This window comes from Periplaneta americana, unplaced genomic scaffold, assembly GCF_040183065.1.
Source record: "Periplaneta americana isolate PAMFEO1 unplaced genomic scaffold, P.americana_PAMFEO1_priV1 scaffold_24, whole genome shotgun sequence".
In the NCBI taxonomy this organism is placed as follows: domain Eukaryota; kingdom Metazoa; phylum Arthropoda; class Insecta; order Blattodea; family Blattidae; genus Periplaneta; species Periplaneta americana.
The window spans coordinates 841,792-851,127 of NW_027185505.1; the positions used below are offsets into that span (position 1 = coordinate 841,792).

At 39.3% G+C, this 9,336-nt stretch overlaps 1 non-coding gene across 1 annotated transcript; it reads right to left on the minus strand.

Annotated features, from left to right (window-relative positions):
* Positions 1–6,304: 6,304 nt before the first annotated feature.
* LOC138693947 (5S ribosomal RNA) lies at positions 6,305–6,423 on the minus strand. The gene has a single exon (XR_011330630.1). It is a non-coding gene; the product is annotated as a 5S ribosomal RNA (ribosomal RNA).
* Between the last annotated feature and the right edge of the window lie 2,913 nt (positions 6,424–9,336).

The window sequence follows — 9,336 nt, forward strand, 5'->3', positions numbered from 1 at the left end:
ATAATGTAAATATTTCAGTTAAGATAGAAATTATTAATTTAGTCTATAAAGCACTTCCGATACAACTCTTCACACAATAATAATAATAATAATAATAATAATAATAATAATAATAATAATAATAATAAATAATTCTGAGCTTCAGTGCAAGAACTCTTTAACCCTCACACAGCTTGTTCTGAGAAAAATCAGTATTAAAGAAATTTATACACATTAAACAAATTGTAATGCTATATGTTGTCATGTCTCTTCTATCCCTCACGTGGAAACTTAGGCTTACACAGCAGCAAGAATAAGATAACAACGTTATTATCATCTGTCCTTTTATGGCTATACAGTTTTTGCAGTGAACTACAGAATTATTAACTATTATTATTACAGACCTGTTATTTTTTTCACTTTTTTCACACACACACACACACACACACACACACACACACACACACACACACACACATCTATTATACTAAACATAAACCCACAAGAGAAAACAATACTTGTATTAACTGTAAACATTTTTCTTCCTTTCTTTATTTTTAGCAGAATCCTCCATTTCACCCTTTATCTCACTAGATGCGCTTCCCGCAGACATTCTTCATTATATGTTTCACACACCACTTCGTAACACTTGCAGCGGTTGACTTTTGTTTTCTTGTCTTTTTCTCTAGGGTATATTGTACATAGTGCTCGGTATCGGTGCTCGTTCACGTGATATTTTACCTTTGTTTTTCTTGCTAACTCCTGCCAATTTTTCTGATATTTCCCGTAGTTGATTGGTCAAGTACTGCGGATTGATTCCCGGTTATAACAAACACACCTACACTACATTCCAATGATTTCTGACTCGTTACTGCACATTTTAGAAACACTGTACGAAAGCACACACAGTCTCTCGTAAATCAACAGGTTACAACAGAGACTTACACTTGCAAACGCGTGGGGATTTCAGAAAATTTCTTACTATTTCAGTACCTTTAACTGTACAACAGATTTTGTTTTCTCGAAAAAGAAAGGTCAACGTTACTATTGACAAAAGACAGAAACGTACGATTACAATACCTTTATTTTAAACAATCTTAGAGGTGGTCTGGGAATTCCTAAACTCACCACGCGACTACTTAACCCTAGACAGGTAATCATCACTGTACTCATGTTAAAGGTAAGCATTCGTAATTTTTACTACTCACATTTTAATTAACTGAAATCAACTCAATATCACACATTTAACAACTTTTACACATTTCGTAGCCATTAGTGTTCATTTAATTTTAAGTTTGTCATAAAGTCTTTACGTTCATGTTATTGTCCTATTTACAATTAGTGCAAACAACAGCGCGATGTTCTCTGCAGAACCCCTTTTTGCAAAGTCCACAAAATGTTGTCATCATTCTCCTCTTCTTTGCAGGACATTTATAGCAAACAGTACGTTCACCATCTGGCTGCATTACCTGGCATTGTTGTTGCACAGCAATGTTCAGATGTTCTTCAATTGTTGCCCGCAGAGATCGGTGTAAAGTAGGACGTGCAAAGCGGTGCTGCATCCACGGTTTTGTCAGCTCTTCACACAATTGGAAAATGAATTGTTTTCTTGATATTGTTTTCTGAGTTCTTCTAACTATAAATTATCCATGAATTTATACTTGCAATATTTAGCATGTTGTAAAATATTGCTAGTGGCCAGCGCCTCGTCTTTCTATTGCAGGAAAGATTGTGGCACATTTGACATAGTGTATCTACACCACCTTTAGTCCCATTGTAAATAATAATAATAATAATAATAATAATAATAATAATAATAATAATAATAATAATAATAATAATAATAATAATAATAATAAAGGCTTTACATATAACGTGTTGCTTACTGTTGTCATTGCAGTCCACGTCGGTGGGGGTGGGGGGGTTTCTTTCTCCTCCTCCTTCCTCTAGAAAGAGCAGTTACCAGGGTCTAAGGAAGTGAATGCCCTTTTCTTTCTGGGCTCATCCCTACATTTGTCTTAGCTCCTTAGGGAAAACCACGGAAAACCCTCAGGCTTGCGAATAGACTGAATGAATGAGAGGAGAAACTTTAAAGGTACGTGAAAACACGTCCATGCAAGGGAGTTGGGACTGTGAAAAATTGAATATGTGAAATCCAAGACTGTATTTGCCAGGCGAGCAAAGAAGAAGAAGAAGAAGAAAGGCTTACGTATGACGTGTGGCTTACTGTTGTCATTGCAGTCCGCGTCGGCCAGCGGTGGGAGGGGGGGGGTCAATATACCTGCACATATCAGTTCAAATTATAAAAACCTCTTAATGCTACTGCGGTACTATTCCATTGCCGAACACAATATGAAGAAATTAGCAGATCCCTGAACTGAACTCTTATTACTCTGAAATTACCGCGCAGTACAATTATAGCTATGACGCATTGCAAGCGTTAGTCACCATATCGATTTGCTAAGCAAATTTTATCCCTTTAGAGCATGTCCCCCCCCCCTCCTCCTCCATATCAGCCAACAACATACTGGATGAAGAAGACTCCTGCAAAAGGGACGAATTAAGATTTAATTTTATTTTAATGATAGACTAACATTGCAAAGTTCCAAAATAATTTTTTGCATTCCTTCATTACACTAGTCGTACAAAATTGCGGTCGTATCTCGTACTATCTATACTAATAATAAATCTGTAGCCGAAATTTTTCTGGTAAGTTTCGATTTTCCAAAAGTAATTGGTCCTAACATATATAATTAACCACCCTGAAACCGAAAATCGCATTTTTGAAAATTTTGTTTGTATGTCTGTCTGTATGTTTGTTACCTTTTCACGCGATAATGGCTGAACCGATTTATATGAAAACTGGAATATAAATTAAGTTTGTTGTAACTTAGATTTTAGGCTATATGGCATTCGAAATACTTTATTTAAAAGGGGGGTTATAAGGGGGCCTTAATTAAATAAATCGAAATATCTCGCTTATTATTGATATTTGAGAAAAAATGTTACATAACAGATGTTCCTTTAAAAATGATTTCCGTTAAGTTTTATTTTTTTACAACATTTTGATAGGACTGATATTTAATGAGATAAATGAGTTTTAAAATTAAAATAACGCTATCTAAGACGGTGCAATGAATTAAGAACAAATGACTTCGTCTATAAGGGGCCTTGGACAACAACAATCGAAACAGGGGCCTTGGACATCAACAAACAATCGAAAGCTATTAAACATAGCCTACAGGGAATGTTTCTGTGTTTGTATGAAGTAATATCACAAGCTCGTAAATTAACTGATTTGTATAATTAGTTATTATTTCACCATTGGAAACTGTAGTTTCTCTAGATGGACATAATGCTATAATGTTATTACAGTAACGTCTGAGTAAATCGAGGACAGGTAAGATTAAAATAGCTTCTTATGCACAGAAAATTTGATAGGCTATTTTGTACATTCGTTTTCTGTATTTCTTAAAATAATATTTATGTACACGCATTTTAATCTCAGAGAATTAACGAACAACGAGAGTGTATTGATTTAGTATGCAGTAATAGTACTTTAGCTTGGCAATCCATTATTTTAATAATTCATATTTTAACTATGCTCAATTGAATCGTGTTAAAATACATAAAATATATATGCAATAAATGCAGTGCTAAAAAAAAATTGGGTAATATGCGAAGCAGATTATCTTGCGCTGTTGTAAAAGTTGTTCCATGGATCAGTCGTCCTATTTTAATTATGTAATTACTTTATATTTATTTCTAACAGGTGGAGCGGAGCGAACGGGTACGGCTAGCTAACAATAAGTGAGAACTTACAATACAACAACGACAACAACAACAACAGCTGATAATCTGAAAGGGAACATAGTAATTTGGGGTGAATTAAAATGCAGCTTCCATTCGTTTAAAATTTCTTTAAATTTTAACTAAATATTAATGTAGATATTACCTCTAAAGGTAAATGGGGGCATGTTTCACAACGCTAACAAATTACAAATTAACAATATACAATTAACAACGGAAATATTACATATGCTTGTTAACTGTGTTTCACAATGCAATCTTATTCACTTGTATGTTTTAACGAACTTTACAAAATCGGCGAAACAAACTTACAAATACGCATAATTGGTTGAACAAAATCGCCAACGACAGTTTACAAAAATCACTAAGGATCAGAGGTAAAGTAGCTGTAATTTTAGAACTATCGATGGACATGTTTATATTTTTTTATATATATTTTATTTAGATTTTGCTACATCGGCGACAACGGAGTTTCGCGGCATGCAATTGGTCGAGCATACCAATGCATTAATTAGCCTACGACTTAACTGACGAAAGTTAGCGCGAAATTCATTCAAATAATTGATAAATAATGGATTTGACCCACGTAGTTATATGCAGTTGATAGAGCAGCTAACATGTCCATCCATTAAAATCAACTTCGCTCTCTGCTGGTCCATCAGTATATTTTATTGTTTCATCCATAACCTCGCCAACATTAGGGAACCCAGCAGGAGGAGCATAAAAATCCTTTGCCCGAGTAAGCACATTCGGTGATCAATAACCCGCCTCGAGTTTTTTCAATCTTGTAACAACATCAACTACCATGTGTGAACTTTTGCACACTGTAATCTTATAAATTCCGTTCTTATCTGCTAACGCAGGGAACTGAGAGCTACTATGCAACCAATGCAGTTCTCGCTTTGTGGTTAGGGCACCACTTTTCCCTTTCAGATGTTGCATGTGATGTCCCATATCTTGTAGGAGAGATTACAGCGAAATGGGATTCGGAACGACTTCAGAATACTGCGTAAGTAATGCCGACATTGCATTATTAAGTGATTGGTTTTCGGTGCAAAGTTTTTCTTCTTTAAGTGCGAGTATTTATTAAATACGTTCCTCGTATATAAGAACTAACGCGGTATTCTGAAGTATAGCGCGGGATTCATTCGAAACCTTTCATTAATATTCGTACAATGATACGAACGTGGCCGGAAAATTCTACGTTAGGCCTAAATGCAAAATCTTCGTCTGAGTCGCTAGAACTACTCAATAACATCACAACTGCTTCAGTGTAATTCTTAATGGTACCCTGTTACTATAAAATTGATTTTATACATATGTGTTTATTTTTTTCATTCACAATTAGAAGCTATTTCAACAGGGCTACTGTAGAAAATGTGCTAACTTCACTAGTAAAGTTTAGTTTACACGTTTGTAAAATTACTCCTTCGTTGTGAAACAAACATATCACTTGTAAAGAGCGCAAAATTTCATTCGTAAAGATTTGATTTCCTTTGTACAGTCCACCTTTACAAACAAAGATTGTGAAACAGAAGTTTACAAACAGAGTTCACAATTTCCAAAGATTGTAAACTTTGTGAAACACCCCACTGGTGAATCAGCACGCCGAGCTCGATCGAAATACAACCAGTTACTATTATTTCCCTATCGTTTTTTGACATTTGATTCCGCGTCCTACCTCTTTCATTCGTTACTAACCAACAACGCCAATAGCAGAAGGTAACGCAAAAACAGTCACCGGTTCCCCGATGCATGGCTTTCTCTCTCAATGTCAACTGAGAGTTAAAAATATTCATTATAATATGCACTTTCCACTCACTCCTCAGAATGTCTTCTTTATTTTTATTTATTTATTTTTTAAGATATGTGAGCTACGTACTGTATGTCTGATGTTTTGCCATCGTACATTCAAATATTTATATTCACTGTACAGTACAGCGAACTGTTTATACTTACTGTACATGCTATAACTACTTCTCCCAACTCCGCTATTGCTATATTTCCTAAACTAAACGCTGATATTGAAATAACGCCTGGTCTGATAATGCAGTCTGTTTAAATTTCTACCGACCAAGTTCTGCCCTTCATCATGGGAAAACAACGAGCTTCTTTAAAGGATACAACTACTAGGACAGAGATATTTTCATTATGGAATTTGTACTACCCACTGAAATGTAGTAACTAATGGGATTTTAATTAGCCATATATGTACAGTATATTACATTCTTTACCTAAAATGTCTCTAACTTCTAGGGAGAGCGCGAGGTACGTTCACAATCCCCTGAATACATATTCCCTTCTTCGAGAAAACGCAGAGAAGTGAACCGTCTCATATGAATATGCTACCAGTCATAAGTTTCAATACGGAGCTGCAAGTACTTAAGAATTATCAATTACTCTACAATTATGCAGCGGCGTCATCATCCAAGCTATAGCTGGAATAGGGAAGGGAACATAATATCCCATAAGTCTTATTAGAACACGCTGGAAATAGTGACGTAAAAAAAAAAATCGCCAACGGCACGTGGTGTTCCCAAGCGGTCACCCATCCAAGTACTGACCACGCCCAATGTTGCTTGACTTCGGTGATCGGACGAGAACCGGTATTTTCAACATGGTATGGCCGTTGCCGATGAAACTGCGTAATCTGTAGGCACTTGAGGACGATGGGATTGGGGTGCACTCGATAAAACCTGCACTCGCTCACACACACACGTAAACTGCCTGCTTAGACTCTGTACCTAAATTACCAAGCTCGTTGGATGTCATTGGGATAGATGATAAATCTATCTATCAACGGCAGTTTGGTTACGTTTCAACGTCACACACTGCTGGATTGACACGGGATTAATAAAACAGCTAGTCGGCATTCTAAGTTAAGCCACAGGTGGATTGTTGTTCAACAGCGGAGCCTCCTTTCAACCACATGGTTGTGGAACTGTAGTCGGATTTTCGACATCATTTTCATGCCATACTACGGAACTTCACACAAACTTCAATTCACTTCTTGCACCGGCGGCTACTACGAATGGACTGAAGCTCGCTACTGACTAGGGGGGGGGGGACATTTGTCTCTTGATGGATTACGTGACAGATATATAAAGTATCAGTCGTATGTTATGAACCCGAGTTTCAATAAAGATAGATTACCCGTATGTCCACAGATTCTCAGTAGTGGCCTGCGGAAGGATTATGCCCGCGGTCGACAAGTTACCTTCTAAGTTGTTTTCCCTCAACAATTAATGCTGCCAAGTGAGTAGGAATGACACCGCGCTCTCATATAAGTCGTACGAAACTATTAAGGAAACGAATTTGCCTCGTGGATCCAAGTCTCCCATGGACTGCCTATAATGTATTATCTATCCTAGAAGTGTTATCGGGGTGATTATTTAAATTTTCACTCGGTGGGAACCGCTGTTGTTCTTCATTCATCTACTCTGTTATGAATAACTTGTGGCCCTTAAAAGGGCCGGTTGCTGATTCCCTAGCAAGCACTCCCGCTTACTTGGAACTAGTGTATTTTGTGACGGCCTTGGTCCCTTCACTGACGGCGTGCTTGGCCAGCTCACCGGGTAGCAGGAGACGGACGGCTGTCTGGATCTCCCGACTGGTGATGGTCGACCGCTTGTTGTAATGCGCGAGCCGCGAAGCTTCCGCGGCGATGCGCTCGAAGATGTCGTTAACGAAGCTGTTCATGATGCTCATAGCCTTTGAACTGATTCCCGTGTCTGGGTGAACTTGTTTCAGAACCTTGTAGATGTAAATGGCGTAGCTCTCCTTCCTCTTGCGCTTCTTCTTCTTATCGCCCTTCGAAATATTCTTCTGGGCCTTGCCGGCCTTCTTGGCAGCCTTTCCGGAAGCTTTGGGGGGCATGGTGCTCGTCTGATGATGAGCCGAACGAACGAACGAATGAATGGGGACGAAGAAAGAATGAATGATGTTTAAAATGGCAGGCAGGGTAAGCATCCCATGCCTCCATTGGTTCCTCGACAAGCAATTCTCTAACTTTAGATCGAGGTACCCAGCTATAAGCCGTTTGCCCTCTCATCTAACAGTAGTGTATTTCCCCTGTGAATGATTTTATGAACATGTACACGTTATCAGTTGAATTGTGAATGAAATGAATGAAGTGAAGTGAGCACCATGCCTCGCAGATGTTAATGAGAGGTGGAGAGTCCAGTGCTCTGGTCAGTTCTGTCCTAGTCACGTTTTTGTAGTGGCGCTAGGGAAACTCGTAACCTGTTACCAACAAAGTGGTGGGCTACTCGTTTCCGTAGAAGCCGTCTGGCTGCCTGGTTGGCTGTGGCAAGTGTCGTGTGTCGTTTCGTAGGGTTTGTGTCAGTAGTGAGTAAAGAAATAGTGAATGTCACTATTTCGTCCTGTAGTCTGTTTAGTTGCCGGTCAATGTAGGATTCTATTTTCTGCATAGCAGAACGTAGAACCCCCTCGACCAGCTGTTCCGTAGTTGTTTTTTCTGTCTGTGGATCGTCTGTAGTGTTTGTCTTGGTTGTCGTTGTCTTAGCTGCATCCGCATAAGACAATTCGGGTTTGGGAAGTGTTGGGTTGAAAACGGACTGTGATGGTTTGGGTATAGGTTTCGGTATTGGTTTGTGGGTGTCTATGGGGACGTGCGTGGGATCGGTGGAGGTTATGAGATTAGTCCTTGGATATTTTGGACAGCGAGCTTGGCCCGTATAATGGGTGTCGCTGTTGCACGTGGCGCAATACCTAATCTGGGATAGGCGGTTGTGGTTGCACAGGTCGGGATTTTTGCCGCACTTAAAACAAGTCTTGGGCTTGTCGCAGTTTGTCCTTGTATGGCCGTATTGTGCACAGTTAAGGCACGGTCGGTGGAAGATTGTCTCGTGTGATGGCTCTACTCTGTAGTACCGTCCTGCAAGTTTAATTCCTTCTAGTAATTTGTCTGCTGTGGTGATGTCATTTGTGAAAATTCTAACTAAGTTGGTGGGTTTGTCTGTCTGTGCGGAGATAATTCTCTTAATGCGTGTGATGCCTGGATGTGTTACAGCCAGGATCTGCATTAGTTCGTCCTCAGAGATCAGCGTGTCGACATTTTTCATGACGACACTGATCTCTTTATTTCGGGTCTGTTTCTGTCTTGATTCACTAGGCGTAATGTTGATTTCTGCGGACGGACCGAAGTTGTACAGGGGAATTGCCCTAGCGAACTTCTCCGCGTCGTCAATCGTGGCGAATGTGAGTGTAGTTGTCTTGGTAGTGTGTGCCCAGAACTGTCGTGGAGTTTGAATGTCGAGTCGGTACTGTTTCATTAGTCGCTCTATGTGTAGTGGGTTGTTGCCGTTTTTTGTGTGGTTCAGTATTTTCAGTACTGTCCTTGTCTTGGTTCCTTGTGCGGTGTTAGGAGGAGTGGGAGAAGTGGGGCTTGCCGGAGTCGAACCGGATACTTTTGTGGGAATTGGTTTGCGCCTGTTGGACCGCTTCCCTTCTGAGGATTCGTGAGACGACGCCTCAGAGCTGGGAGGTGGTCCGTTGGGAGACTTCTCTGCTGTGGGTTTAGGGACA